The following is a 14,834-nucleotide window of genomic DNA, read 5'->3' as shown; positions in this document are numbered from 1 at the left end:
TAAAAAGGGTAAACAGGAGGACCCCTGAAATTATAGGCCTCTCAGCTTGACTTCAGTACTGGGCAAAATAATAGAATGGCTGATAAAGAACCCTATTACTAAAGAATTAAAGAAGGATAATTTAATTAATACCAATCAACATGGGTTTATAGAAACTAGATCTTGTCAAACTAACTTAATTTTTTTGCTTAAATTGCAAGCTTGGTTGTTAAATTAATAATATTGATTATAATATAGACTTATGAAAGGCATTTCACTTAATGCAGCACAACATTTTGATTAAGAAATAAGAATAATGCAAAATTAATATGGCACACATTACATGGATTAGAAACTGGATAACTGACATGTCTCCAAATATAACTGTGAAAAAATTACAGAAAAAGACCATAAAAGACTTGGGGGTTCATAATGGATACTCACCTGAATAGGATCTCTCTATGCAACACTGTGACCAAAAGAATTGATGTGATTCTTGGATGTATATGCGGGACTATCGAGTAGGGGTAGGGATATTATATTACCTCTGAATTTGGAAACGATGTAAATGCTACTGGAATACTGTGTCCACTTCTGGTGTCCACAATTCAACGAGGTTAATATATTGGTGAGGGCTCAGAGAAGAGCCACAAGAATGATTAAAGGATTGGAATATGTGACTTATACTGATAGACTGAAGGAGCTCTATTTAACTTAACAAAGAAGGTTAAGGGGTGATTTGACCACACTCTATAGGTATCTACATAGGGAACAAAAATTTTGATAATGGTAGAAGACCAATGGCTGGAAGTTGAAGCTGGACAAATTCATCCTAGAAATAAGGCACTAAGTTTTAACATTGAAGGTAATTAACCATTGGAACAAGGGTCAAGGTGGCTACCCCTTGACTTTTAAATCAAGATTGGATTTTTCTAAGAGAGAAGCTCTAATTGAAACAGAAATTAATTCAGAGAAATCCTATGGCCAGTGTTATACAGGAGCTCAGACTAGATGATCACAAGGGGTCGGTCCTGGGGCCAGTTTTGTTCAACATCTTCATTAATGATCTAGAGGATGGGGTGGATTGCACCCTCAGCAAGTTTGCAGCTGACACTAAGCTGGGGGGAGTGGCAGATAAACTGGAGGGTAAGGATAGGATACAAAGTGACCTAGACAAATTAGAGGATTGGGCCAAAAGAAATCTGATGAGGTTCAACAAGGACAAGTGCAGAAACCAGCACTTAGGACTGAAGAATCCCATGCACTGCTACAGATTGGGGACCGACTAGCTAGGCAGCAGTTCCGCAGAAAAGGACCTGGGGGTTACCGTGGACAAGAAGCTGGATATGAGTCAACAGTGTGCCCTTATTGCCAAGAAGGCTAATGGCGTATTGGGCTGTATTAGTAGGAGCATTTCTAGCAGATCGAGGGAAGTGATTTTCTCCTCTATTTGGTACTGGTGAGGCCACATTTGGAGTATTATGTCCAGTTTTGTGTCCCATTACAGGAAGGATGTGGACAAATTGGAGAGAGTCCAGCGGATGGCAACGAAAATGATTAGGGGGCTGGAGCATATGACTTTTGAGGAGAGGTTGAGGGAACTAGGCTTGCTTAGTCTGCAGAAGAGAAGAATGAGGGGGGATGTGACAGTGGCCTTCAACTACCTGAAGGGGGGTTCCAAATAGGATGAAGCTAGGCTGTTCTTCAGATGGTGGCAGATGACAGAACAAGGAACAACGGTCTCAAGTTGCAGTGGGGGAGGTCTAGGTTGGATATTAGGAAAAAGTTTTTCACTAGGAGGGTGGTGAAGCACTGGAATGTGTTATCTAGGGTGGCGGTGGAATTTTACATTCTTAGAGGTTTTTAAGGCCCAGCTTGACAAAGGATGATTTAGTTGGGGTTGGTCCTGCTTTTAGCAGGGTGTTGGACTAGATGCCCTTTTGAAGTCCATTCCAAACCTAATATTCTATAATTCTATCGCAGTGGTCCCTTTCAGTTTTACAATGTATGGAAAAAGCGAAGAATCTGTCATTTACACATAACTTAGTTTGGATCAGCTCTGCAATAATCAGCAACTTTTAACTAATATTCTCACAGCTCATGTAGAATTTATTTTTGTAAGTCCTTTATGAAGAAGCTTAATCTTATTTTCCATAAAAAATAAGGATAAAGCATATTTTGTTATAGCTTACTGAGCACTTTAATATTTAGTCAGATAAATCCTGGTCAGATTAATATGCAGCTGTGTATTACTCTGCTTTTGTCAGCTATAGAAGCACTGGAAAAATGAAGGTACTGTTCAGTGCCCTTTGATAAAGTTCTATCTCAACTCAGTTTTGATCTGTTCAGAGAACACAGATTTATGAACTTGCTTCATATTACAGATAACAGTATTCATCTTAAGTAAAATTAACAATTTTGGTGGCAATACAATGCTATATCTTGACTTTGTGATAACGACATATCATTAAAAACCCCAGAAGTTATTGTCTTGTTTTCAAAGGTGTTTTGCTATATCAGCGGTTCCAAAACTCTACCACGTTGCGTACCACCAACATAAAACGCCACCACCTGTAGTACCACCACCTGTAGGGGTGGGGGGAAGGGGCAGGGGCGGAAGGGGGGAATGACTGCCACGCTGCTTGTGGGCGGAGCCAGTGCTGGAGTACTTCCTGGCCAACCCCCTAGCAGCAGGTAGACGTGTACCATTGGGAGGTGGCCTGCATACCAGTTTTGGAACCTCTGTGCTATATTATTCACTGCTCAAAAAATCTATTTGACTTCATTCCCATTTCTCAGTGGTAAATGACTAATTCTTTCTTTTTCTCCTATCTGTATTCCTTTGCAAGCAGCTCAAATAGAAAAATCTAGGCAGAATACTCAAATGTAATTTGGAATTCAGCAAATCAAATGTCCAACCAATCTGTAGATACAATTCAAGAAAAGCTGCTGGAAGTTATACAAATTGACATTGATGTTTAATAACCACATGACTGTGTTGTTAGAATATAAATGGTGGGATATTTCTGTGAATGGGGGGAGGTGGGGGAATCAAATTAAAACATGTACTTGCCAGTGTTTATAAAGAAATGTGTACAAATAATGGATACTGTACTATAAGGAAGTAAAATGGACATGTTAAAGGCTTAGTGCTACAGACTGTATTTTTCTAATGCTGCAGAGTGAGACAATTGGGACTAAAATACTTTAACAGTTTGAATAGATCATGGAAACATTTTCTTGAAGGGTAAGCAAGAGAGTCTCAAGTTGAAGAAGTGCCTTTGTACAGATAGTAGAAGTTACCAGTTCAGTAGCGCATAGGTGTAAATGTAGAGAAGGCTGAATAGCAAAAGAACACTGCTTGAAATTGTCATTCTGGAACATGCCACAGCCTCTTGTCTGTCTGCTGTGTTTACACGTCCAGCCCAAACACCATAACTGGAACTTATTTGACCCTGCTGAAAAGTAAATTTGTTTCTCTTATGCTGTACATTGGAAGTTGAGGACTGTACATTCCCCATGGTATTTTATATGTACTGCCATTAGAGGCTGCCATTTTCTTGTGAATGGTATTTTCTTCAATCATTTATAAAACTGTTGCTTCATTCAGTACTGATTTAAAAAAAAAAAATCTGAGGCTGAATCCTGGTCCTGGCATAGAAACTGAGACTTAGCCAGAATTTGTGCCCTACACTTAATATGCACTGGGCTGAATGATAGTAAGAACCTGCTCTGGAAGGGGGATTAGAAATGACCCTCTCTCAGTTTAAGGGGGAGAGGTGCTCAACTAATGAAAATGACAGGCAAACAGGCCCAGCTTCATAATGACCAGGAGCTGATGCATATCTCAAGTGCTTTCATGAGGTCTTCTTTCATATGAAGTAAGGTGGCATCATGAACTCTACCTGCAGTCTGGCACAGTCAGATTAAGCGTAGTGCACAAATTCCGGCTAGGTCTCACAGGTTCTATGCCTGGACCATGCCAGGGTCAGGATGATTATAAATAATTGAAGAAAATACTCACTGTTCCGAACAAGAAAATGACAGCCATTATCTGTTGTGCAACACAAAAACTTGACTTTGGCCTGTCCTCTTAGGTTGCTTTTTACGCTTGGGACACTTCCTACTTATTAGGCTAATCCCTTCCTTCAAATAATGTTGAATATATACTTCTTTGATCATGCAACTGAGCTCTAATGACCACATGCTGGTCTATGTTTATCATACCTGGCAGACCTTCAGATTGCTCTCTGGAGCAAGGCACTGTTTTAAGTACATCTAATCTATTGTACTGTGCCATCAATACTTATAATAAATATAAATAAAAGTAATAACTCCAGCAGCTACAACAGGCATGTCCTTTTATGAAAACTTGATTTGTGAAAGTGTCAGGTTTAACTCACTTGATAGGAATAATATCCCTCCCCCTGAATATTTATGTTTCATAACTGGCAACCTTACTGTATCTTTATGAATTTATCTGCTGAACAGCACTGCCTTTGTCACAAACTAGAGCAGCAGACTGGAATTCCTGCTGGGACACGGAGATGAAATAGTGATGCTTACTATGAGACATCAGAGCTATTCACAGTTATGGGTATATTAAAACAGTGATAAATGTTTAGACTATTCATTTTTAATATATAATCTGTTAAAGTAATGCAAACATTTATTTAGCTGAGATACATGTCTGAATGGGAATTGTTCACTACGGCTTTCCCTTAATGCTGGGATTCTTTACTTTAAATTCTTGCCCAAATCTTGTTTACTTTACTCATCTGAAAAGTCCTATTGACTTCAATGGGACCTTTTACATGAGTTAGGTAAGCAGAATTTGGCCTATAGTGTGAAAAACTAGCCAATATTTGAACAGGTTTTCTGCAACAAGACAGAAAAGTATGAAAGACAGAATAGTGGCTCTACCTATGCCCATTTAAACAAAATCCTTAGAGTTATTTTAATATACATACATCTTTGTATTCCATTTCTGTTGTTCTGATAGTAGAATTGAAGGAATAAAATACATACAATATCATGAGGGCATTCCTTGCTATTAGGTGGAATTGTGCCAGTTCTTCACTGTGACAATAAGAAAAAAAACCATACATTAACATTCTTTTCTTTGGATAAAAATATATATCCATGGAATTGTTGTAAGTCATATTTTTATGAGATACTGCCTTTAACATTGTACAGGGTCATAGGGGCCCTTGTACAAAATACCATATAATTATCACTGGAAATGTCATGATGATAGATGAACAATAACTACTGACCTTGTCTATTGAAATCAAAAGGCTGCTTGTGTACAATCAGAACAAAAAAATCTAATAGAGAGATACAGAAAATTACAAAATTACGGAAATACCATGCAGACCATTAAAAAATATGACCAGTTACTTTTCTAAACTAAAAGCCCTTCAAACTACATACTGATTCTCTCCTTAACAAAGCACTAAGATGTGCAGTAGTAGCAACAAGAGAAATCTACCTCCAAAGGGAGCTAGCAATCTCAAGGGCATGAGTAGAAAAAATTATGGGAGATCAAATTGCATTAACCATCCTATCCTTTTTGGAATAGACAAAGCTTGGACCAAGCCTGTATTTCAGGCCAGCAACATGCAATGTCATCCATGAAGAGGGGGCCAAATAATAATAACAATTTAGAGTAGGATTCAGGACACAAATTGTCCAAAGCCATGTCCTGTGGAAACAGCTGGGAACGCGGGCCCTTTTGGTGATATCAAAAGTGTGCAGCAACTCATAGTGAAACACACACATAAACATATCCCTATGCCTATTATGTTTAAAGGCCTGTAAAAGGAAATGTGGAAATGTTTTAATATCGTCACCCTACTTCCTTAAAAAAAAATCATTCTGAAAAAATGCAGCTCCTAACTTTAGCTTTGTGTAGTTAGGGACCATGGCAAAGAAGCCCATCTCCATCTCCAATGATACTGAGTTCTGCAACTGGAGTGGGAAATGGAGGTTACTTACTGTAACTGGAGGTTCTTTGAGATGTGTAGTTCTTACCTCATTTCCATATGTGTGTGAGCATGAGTGCCATGCACCGGAGCTGGAATTGTTTGAAGTAGTATCTGTCGACCTGCATGTGCATCGTCTCTCGGCCACATGGTGCATCTGAGGTCTTATGAGGCTAAGTGGGTCGACCCCACTCCAGTTCCCTCTTACCCACAGGCATAAAGCCCATAGCACAGGGGAGGGAGAGTGGGACTGGAATCCAGATAGGGACCACACATCTAGAAGAACCTCTATTTACAGTAAGTAACCTCCATTTCTTCTTTGAGTGCTGGTCCCTGTGTGGATTCCATCTGGTCCCTGTGTGGATTCCATACATGAGTAGCGTAGCAAGCAGTATTCAGTGTAGAAGTGCGAGGGCTCAGTAGAAGTGAGAGTTTGTAAGACTGCACGGTTGACTGCCGCATCTGCTGCTGCTGACTGGGCTATGGCGTAGTGAGCAGTGAAAGTGTGAAAGGAGGACCACGTTGCTGCTTTGCAAATGTCTTGCCATGGGACATCCATGAGGAGGGCAGATGTGGTGGCTTGCACTCTTGCAGTGATGCCAGGTGGCGGAGAGACTCGGGAAAGGGAGTAACTCTCTATGATGCAGCGGGAGATCCATTTAGAGAGGCGTTGGGAAGAGGGAGCATGGGCTCGGCAGTGCTCTGCTATAGTGAGCATGAGTCTGGGCAAGGATTGGAAAGTGTGGGTGGCACTGGAGATAAAAAGCCAGCGGACGTCAAGGGAATGTAATGTACACTCCCTGGGGGAGGTGTGTGGTTTAGGGTAAAAGGTTGGGAAGTGAATGACTTTACTGTGGTGGAACAAAGAAACCACCTTAGGGAGAAACTTGGAATGGATTCATAGGGAGACCTTGTCCTTGTGGAACATGGTAAAGGGTGCATCAGCCATCATAGCTGCAAGTTCACTAAAAAGTCAGGCAAAGGTGATGGCTACTAAAAAGATCATCTTCATGGAAAGGTGGGTGAGGAGCCAGTGGCCAGGGGCTCAAAGGGTGGCCTGGTGAGGGCTAAAAGGATCAGGTTAAGATCCCAAGGGGAAGTAGGTTTCCAGACTGAAGGGAAGGTATTGAGGACACCTTGGAGGAACTAAGCGGTGGTTGGGTGGCTGAAAGCAGAGACGCCATATATAGGTGGAATGGAGATGGAGTCATAGGGAGACCTTCTATAAGTAGAAGAAAGGCACTGAGTGCCGCCAGGTGGATTCGAATGGAAAAGTGGGCAAGGCCTGAAAGTCAAAGGTGGAGCAGATAGTCAAGGACGATTGGTATGGACACAGCATCTAGGGGGTGATTGTAACGGGACACCCACGCCGTGAAGTGTCTCCATTTGGCTTGGAAGCATGCTCTGGTAGATGGGCATCCGCTATGTGTGAGGATATCGTGCACAGGTGTGAAGCATGCATTGTCTGCTCACGAACTCCCTTCAAATACCAGATCGTGAGGTGAAGAGGGTCCAGGTTGGGGTGGCAGATCTAACCATGTTGTTGCGTAAGGAGATTTGGAAGATGGGGGGAGATGGGTTGGAGGGCAAGTTGAAAGGTGAAGGAGGTCGGTGAACCAACATTAGCACGGACAAAAGTATGCTATGAGGATGAAGACTGGTCAATCCCGCCAAACTTTGTGGAGCACTTGTGGGAGGAGTGTTATTGGCAGGAAGGTGTAATGTAGTTCTGGTGTCCAGAGGAGAAGTGTATCCCCTTGAGAGTCCTGCCTGAGAGCAACTCTGGAGCAGAAGAGGGGAAGCTTGTGGTTGGTAGCTTCCACGAAAAGGTCCCAGAGTGGTGTGCCCCATTGGTGGAAGATGGATCACAGAGTGGGTTTGTGAAGTTCCCACTCGTGGCTGCAATGAAAAGGTGGCTGAAAGTGTCTGCAAGGTTGTTGTCAGTATCCAGTAGATGAACTGCATGAAGTGTGATGTCATGTTGTAGGCACCAGTTCCACAGGTGGATTGCCTCCAGAAGCAAAACTACAGATGAAGGCATTGCATATGAAGGCAAACATACGAAGTGATGGAGATGCATGCCGCCATAAGTCACAGAAGTGAAAGGCACTGTCGGAGGTGTGTGCAGGGATGACTTTGCAGTTGCACAATGAAAGAAGTGAGGGTGGTGAGGTGGTATGTCAGAAGGAAGGCCTGTCTCGCAAGGGAGTCCAACTATGCTCCTATAAAGATGAGTTCATGGGTAGGCACAAGGGTAAGCTTGTCCTCGTTGATGCAGATACCCAAGCTGGTGAGGAGGTTACGCAGTGTATGGATGGTAACAAGGAGGCATTTGCGGGACTATGTCACTAGGACCCAGTCATCCAGGTATGGAAACAGGCAGTGGCAAAGACATTTGTTAAAATGTGGGGGGCAGTGGTAATCCCAAAAGGGAGGACCTGGAATTGGTAATGGGAGTGTCCCACCATGAAGAGAAGGAATTTGCAATGGGCAGGGTGGATGTCCATATGGAAGTATGTAACCTTCATGTTGAGAGCCACAAACCAGGCTTCAGGGGGAAGGGAGGGGATGATTTGGGGGAGTAAGCATTCAGAAACAGAACTTGTGGATAAACCAGCTTAATGCCTGTAGATTCAGAATGGGGCAAAGACCACCTCCTTTTTTCGGTATAAGGAAATAGGGGGAGTAGGCATGATAGTGCAATGGAACATGCTCTATGGTGCACTTTTGGAGAAGGGTGTATGCCTCCTTTTGGAGAATGTCATGTTGAGATGGATCTCCATGGCCCCACGGGGAACGTGGTAAGGAGGGAAGGCGAAGAACTATATGAGGTACCCCAGTGGATGATGTCTAATACCGACAATCGGTGGTAATCTTGCTCCAATGGTGAGCAAAAAGAGCAGGATGGCCCCTGAAGACAACCAGAGGGACCAGAGGAGAAGTGGAGAGGGCTTCATGGGTCTCGAGGGAAGAGTGAAAAGGGTTGTTTGAAGGGGCACTGTGGGAAAGTGGAGGAGATTGAGCGAGAGGCAGTGGGATATCTATGTTGTTGGGACATAGTTGGTGGGGCTGTTCCTGCTGGCATGGAGAGTAGGCTTGGTAGACAGGTCAGGTGGGATATTGAGGTTGGAAGGAAGTCCAGGGCTGGCAGCAAGTTGGAGCCAGAGTATAAAGGCCCAAAGACCAAAGCATGGCATGAGAGTCTTTGAGCGAGTGAAGACTCATCAGTCTCATTGCTGAAAAGTTTCTGGTTATTGAAAGGAAGGTCCTGAAGGGTGCTTCAGACCTCCTTAAGGAAACCAGAAATCTGGAGCCAGGAGTCCCTGTGAAGAACCACATCTGATGACAGGGAGCGTGATGTTGTAACTGCTGCATCGACTGCCGGTTGGAGGGAGACTTTGGCCACTAGTTTACCCTCATCAATGAGGGACTTAAATTCTGTTTGTTTATTCTCCGGAAATGAGGCTTGAAATTCTGCCAATTTAGAGTATGATTGGAAGTCATACTTTGTCAGTATAGCCTGGTAGCTGGCAATATGGAATTGCTGGCCTGCCCACGAATAAACTTTGCACCCAATTAGGTCAAGCTTTCTAGCCGCTTGATCTGGAGGAGTGGTCTTAAAATGCTGCTGTCGGGTGCGCTCCATTGCCACCTGTACCACAAGAGAGTTGGTTGGTGGGTGCATGAAAAAGAAGTCAAGTGCCTTTGGCTAGGACAAAGTACCACCTTTCTGCTCATTTGGATGTTGGGATACAGGTTGCCAGGCATGCCACACAGCCTAGGCTGGTTGAAGGAGTGCACTGTGGATAGGGAGTGTGGTACAAGAGGGCCCCGTTGGTTGCAGGTTGCCGAGGAACTTGTCCTGGGGGTCTTTCACATCCTCAGCCAGAAGGTTGAGGGCCGTTGCTTGGGGAGGCGGGAAGTCCTTGTACTGACCATGGATATCTGGGGGGGTGGAGGAGGAGGACGGGAGTGAGAGGGAGGGATGACCACCTCATCCAGGGGCAATGAGACTCCAGTTGGGATTGGTGGTTCCAATGGTTCCTACAGAGCTGTTGCTATACTTAATGAAATAAACAGCAGGATCTTATTCAGGAGGGACAAGGCAATACGCCGCATTTATTGTGAATACAGAAATTTCAAAAAGCAATTGCTCACACACACACACACACAGTTCTGCAGGCAGAATATAATTACCAGCCTATGAGTAGCTTGAGCCAGTCCATTGGTCAGGTGGACTCAACATGAGAGTGGAGCCGGGCTCTGTCAGTCACGAATCTGATGCTCCTGGATGTTTGCAGAACGAGCCCAAAGTTTCCATTTCTTTGCTCCATTTTTATAGGAGCCAGTCCCCATGTAAGTCTATGGATTTTGCCATGTCATGCTGCCTCTGCGTTTGATGTGATTATTAATCACTCTTGACGTTGCAGACATGACAGCTTTCTGCTATCCTTCCGTTCCTGTTCTTAGGTGTTAACTCCTCTGTGTTCCGGAGTTATCTTGGTTCGCATTCTTCTGCCATCTGGGTTGTAAAAAGTACTTTAAAGAAATCATCTTCCCTCTCTCCTGCTGCCATGGAGATTTAGGGCTGCTGCCTCTCCATCTCCTTATCTTTTACAAACTCAAACTGCATCCACTCCTCAGTCACACAAACTAACTTTTTACTTATAACAAAACATTCTCAAATTCACTAATTGGGATCACATACCTATCAAATACTACATTCTAACAATCAAAGGAACTACAATCTTAGAAAGAAAACAGATGACAGGTTAAAATTAACCATCGATATGAATTCCACTGCCATTAACAAAGGCCTGTTCACAACGAATGTTCCTTGATTTACACAACAAATGCATTCTTGATAGGTATCAGACACTTACATGGTATAGCAAAAGGGCCTCAGAATGTTCCCAAACAAACATACATAAGTTCTGACGGACAATGCTCCAAGGTGTTACAGAATGTGGAAACAGGATGTTTCCCATGCATTTATAAACACAATTAAAGTCCTAGAGTCCCAGGACACTGAGATGTTTAAGTGACAGCAAACTAGACAGCAGGATGTTAAGCTATCACTGTTGCTCTCATTTGTTAGATCTCAGCGTGTTAGGCCTCAGATAGCTATTGCTCTCAGATATCAAACTATTGCTTTCAGCCTACACCGTGGTTCTTCATAGTCCAAGGGAGGGGCAGTGTACATGGGCAAGTGCTGATGATGAAGAGGCGGAAGTGCTCTTTGGCCACGATAGGGGTCCTAAGGGTGCCAGTAGGACTAGGCATATGTACAAGTGTGTCAGTGAAAAGGCAGGGCCCGGGTCCAAGGACCATTTGGCATCTGATAGATGATCTGGGAAGAGTGGCACCAGGGGGCGGGCAAAGCCAGCAGTGTGGGTAGGGCCTGTGATGAAGTTCCAGGCTTCCGGTGATGGGAACTGCACGATCCTGGGAAATCAGTGCTGTGGCAGGGAGCCTGCATAGGGCAGAAGCAGCTCTGCTGTGGGTGTGAGGGGAGCTAGTCAGCCAGGCATGCACGGTACCAGGTGTGCAACTTCTTACCTGATCTGGCACGGCTTAGGGAGGCAACGCTACATTTAGAGGTGGCCCTCTTGGGGATCCACCCTTATGCCCATGGCTGTGCTTCTTATAAACATGGTGGGCTTTTGCTGGTGCCCCAGTACTATTGATGGTGCCCTGGCAGGAGAAGTGTTCACCAATGGTGAAGCTGGGCACTTGGGTGGATCTGCTGGTGCCACATTCGAGTGTGCTCACGGGTGCATCACCTCCTCCACGAGGTGCTTATGAAGTCAGAGTTCTTGAGCCTCACAGGTCTGCAGCAGGAAGGAGCAGCAAATGGGGCAATGATGCGGGCTTGACCGAGGCAGTAAAGATAATGTTGGTGCTCGGTGCTTCTATGGCCTGGAGGTTCTGTGGCTCCCTGGCTGGGGCAGGCAAGCAGCCTGCATCCTCCCTCTTCAGCAGTCAGCCTTGACTGAGCTGTTAGGCTCCCTCTTATACCTACTCTGCAGCTGGAGCATGCCCAGCAGGGTCAAGGGGGCATGGCCTCCTCCGACCACAGATTAGAGCTAATTCTTTGTGAACCATATAGGATAAATATACCCCATCACATACCCATTAATGCCTTCTGGCATAACATTACCCCATCTCATCTCTGCTCAACCTCCCAATAGAATTTAACACACTAACAACCTGAATGACTTCTCTCAAATAATAATGGGGGTAGAGACACAAAGATGTGCCTAGAACACTTGGCAAAGGGGAGAGGGTATGGAGGTGTACACGAAGCCACTGGCATAGGAGGAGAAGGGGGGACCCTGGAAATGCAGAATAGGGTCACAAAGAATCTTTGATGTGGGATAGAATACTGGACTCTGGCATGGGGCAGGAAGGAATGACCCCCTTTACCCACAGAACCACTGGCACAGGACATTCAAGGAGCCTGTGGGGCAGAATGGGGAAATACAATGAATAGCTGGTGTGTGCAGTGAGTTCAGCCTTCAGAAGTCACAAAGTGAGTGACCCCCTACACTATTAATCCCCTGAGCCATTCAGTTTCCAAACTACCATCAAATTACATTGTGCTTCTTTGCAATAAATGTATAAAACTCAGTGTTCACTCTAAAGGTTCAGTGTAAGGTACTGACCACCCTCAAGTCCCAAATCAATGGTAATTAATAGCATTCAGGAGGGGCTCAATGGATGGAGGATGCAGGATGGAGCTTGAATACCTGCAAAACTGCAGTTGTCAGAAGTTAAAAAACCTTGAGAGCACAAAAATATTTTGACCACTGCATCTGTGAAGATAACCTGAACTCACTTATGCCAATTAGTTTTTAAATGTATTAAACAGTCTAGTAATAAATCATGAAAATGGAAGTGCATAGTGGTAGTGGCAAATAAACAGTAGCAACAATTGTATAATTAAGACATTACATTGTTTGCAGTTTTGTAAAAGGCTGCAGACAAGTCCAGGCAACATTTTATTAATCACTTCCTAGATTCAAAATATTGTTTGTGCAAATTTGAAGGGTTTTAGTTACAGCATAAAAGTCAAATAGTACCTGCAAATCAGTTACATTAAGGAAGCACAAAATCTATGTCAAACATCTGCTGCCTAATTATATTTAAAAAACACATTTCAGACATAAAGCACAATATGTTAACTCTTAAAATAGTCTCTGCACTGCTCTTTAGAAAACAAAATTTCTTTAATGTTTAGTTCCTGATAATAAGAGATTTAATTCATTTTTTCCCCATAGTCCATAATTTTCAAGGGTCAAATATAAATTTTACATATACCAATAATCACAGTATTCCTAAAAGTGTCTTATGTCCAAAATAAAGGAAAAATGAACTACTTAGAAATATATTAACTAGGTAAGGGTTTGCCTACATGGCACTGGAAATGCATGCTACTGGGTGCTCTTCCATGTGCTCTAAATGGCCCAAGTAAAATCTGCTGTCTAAAAGGTACCTAATTCACATTAATGTAGTCCTTTAACAGGAAAAGGTTAACACAAACTAGGTATCTTTTAGAACACAGCAGCAGGGTCTACATGGGGCAGTTAGAGCACAGCATGTTAGTGCGCTTTACAAATCACAACCCTCTGGCACGCTTTGCCACACCGTGTAGATAAGCCTTATGTCTTGGTAAGGAGATACAGCAGTCAGTTAAGACTACAGGCCTGAATCTACTCCCTTATACTGATTTTACACCAGTGCAAATGGATTAACTCCTGCTTTATACCAGAATAAGATGAGACTCAGACTCTCTCTACCTGCAATGAGCTTGAGGTCATTTGAAACAAGAAATATTACTATTTAGGTTCCTGGGGAATTTTGCCACTGACTTCAGTGGAGCAGGAGCTGGGTATGTTTGACAACAGGGTATGTTTGATATTTTGTGTTACATAATAGAAGAAAGGATTTTTGGTTTTATAAAGCTATTTACTGTTAAAGATGATGGTGAATGGGGGTTGAAATTATCCAAAGTGTCAGTCTTTGATTCTCCTTCCCCCTTTTCAAAAAAGCGGGTAATCTTAACACAATAAACTGACACAGGACTGGGACATTACTGTAGAAAACATTGCTGGATTGTCACCTATTGAATTCTCACTTAATACAGTTAACAGTATGTGCCTCATACAAACCTGCCTGAAACCAGTGGGTACATACTTAGTACAGTTCAGCTCAATACAGCTCAGCTGTACCTTTGCTGCCGTTACCCATATTACCATGGCTGTACTGCTATTTATACATGTGCTAGCTCAATAAGAGCTAATATATCTGTACATGAGCAGGGGAATGACAGTCATAGCTCATAATGTAGATAGCACCGTACATCTATTTTAGGAAGAAGGAAAAGAAATTAAAGAATGATAGGTGTTTATGTTTGTCCATGTATAGACAGGACCACTTTCTGAGTAGGATGAAAAACAATCACCATGTGTTTCAAAGTACATTACCAGATCAGTTGTAGAAACCTGTTCTTAGCTGTATTAAATATTTATTATTTCTTCTCTTACTCTGTCCCTCTAAAAAAAAAAAAAAAAAACACACACAAAATTCCCCCACTTCTCTCCTGGCTCTCTGTCCTTATTTTTATTCTCCAATGTCTCTATTTATTGCTTGTAAGTGGTGGCTGATATGGAATTATGTCAAACATGTAGGTTTTTTATTTTAAATAAAAATCAGGGTTTTATAAAACTTAAAATTAATAAAAATGTTTCGACAAATTTTATTAATTCCAGTGGAAAGCATGTTTTAACCAGTTCAAATATTTCCCTGTGTTAATAATCTGAAGATTACTTTATTCTGGCCATGCATGGGAGCCAACAATCAAAACTGACA

Source organism: Emydura macquarii, unplaced genomic scaffold (genome assembly GCF_026122565.2).
Source record: "Emydura macquarii macquarii isolate MOO-44397 ecotype Brisbane River unplaced genomic scaffold, CSIRO-AGI_Emac_v2 contig_2897, whole genome shotgun sequence".
Taxonomy (NCBI): Eukaryota; Metazoa; Chordata; order Testudines; family Chelidae; genus Emydura; species Emydura macquarii.
This window is presented reverse-complemented; position numbering follows the sequence as displayed.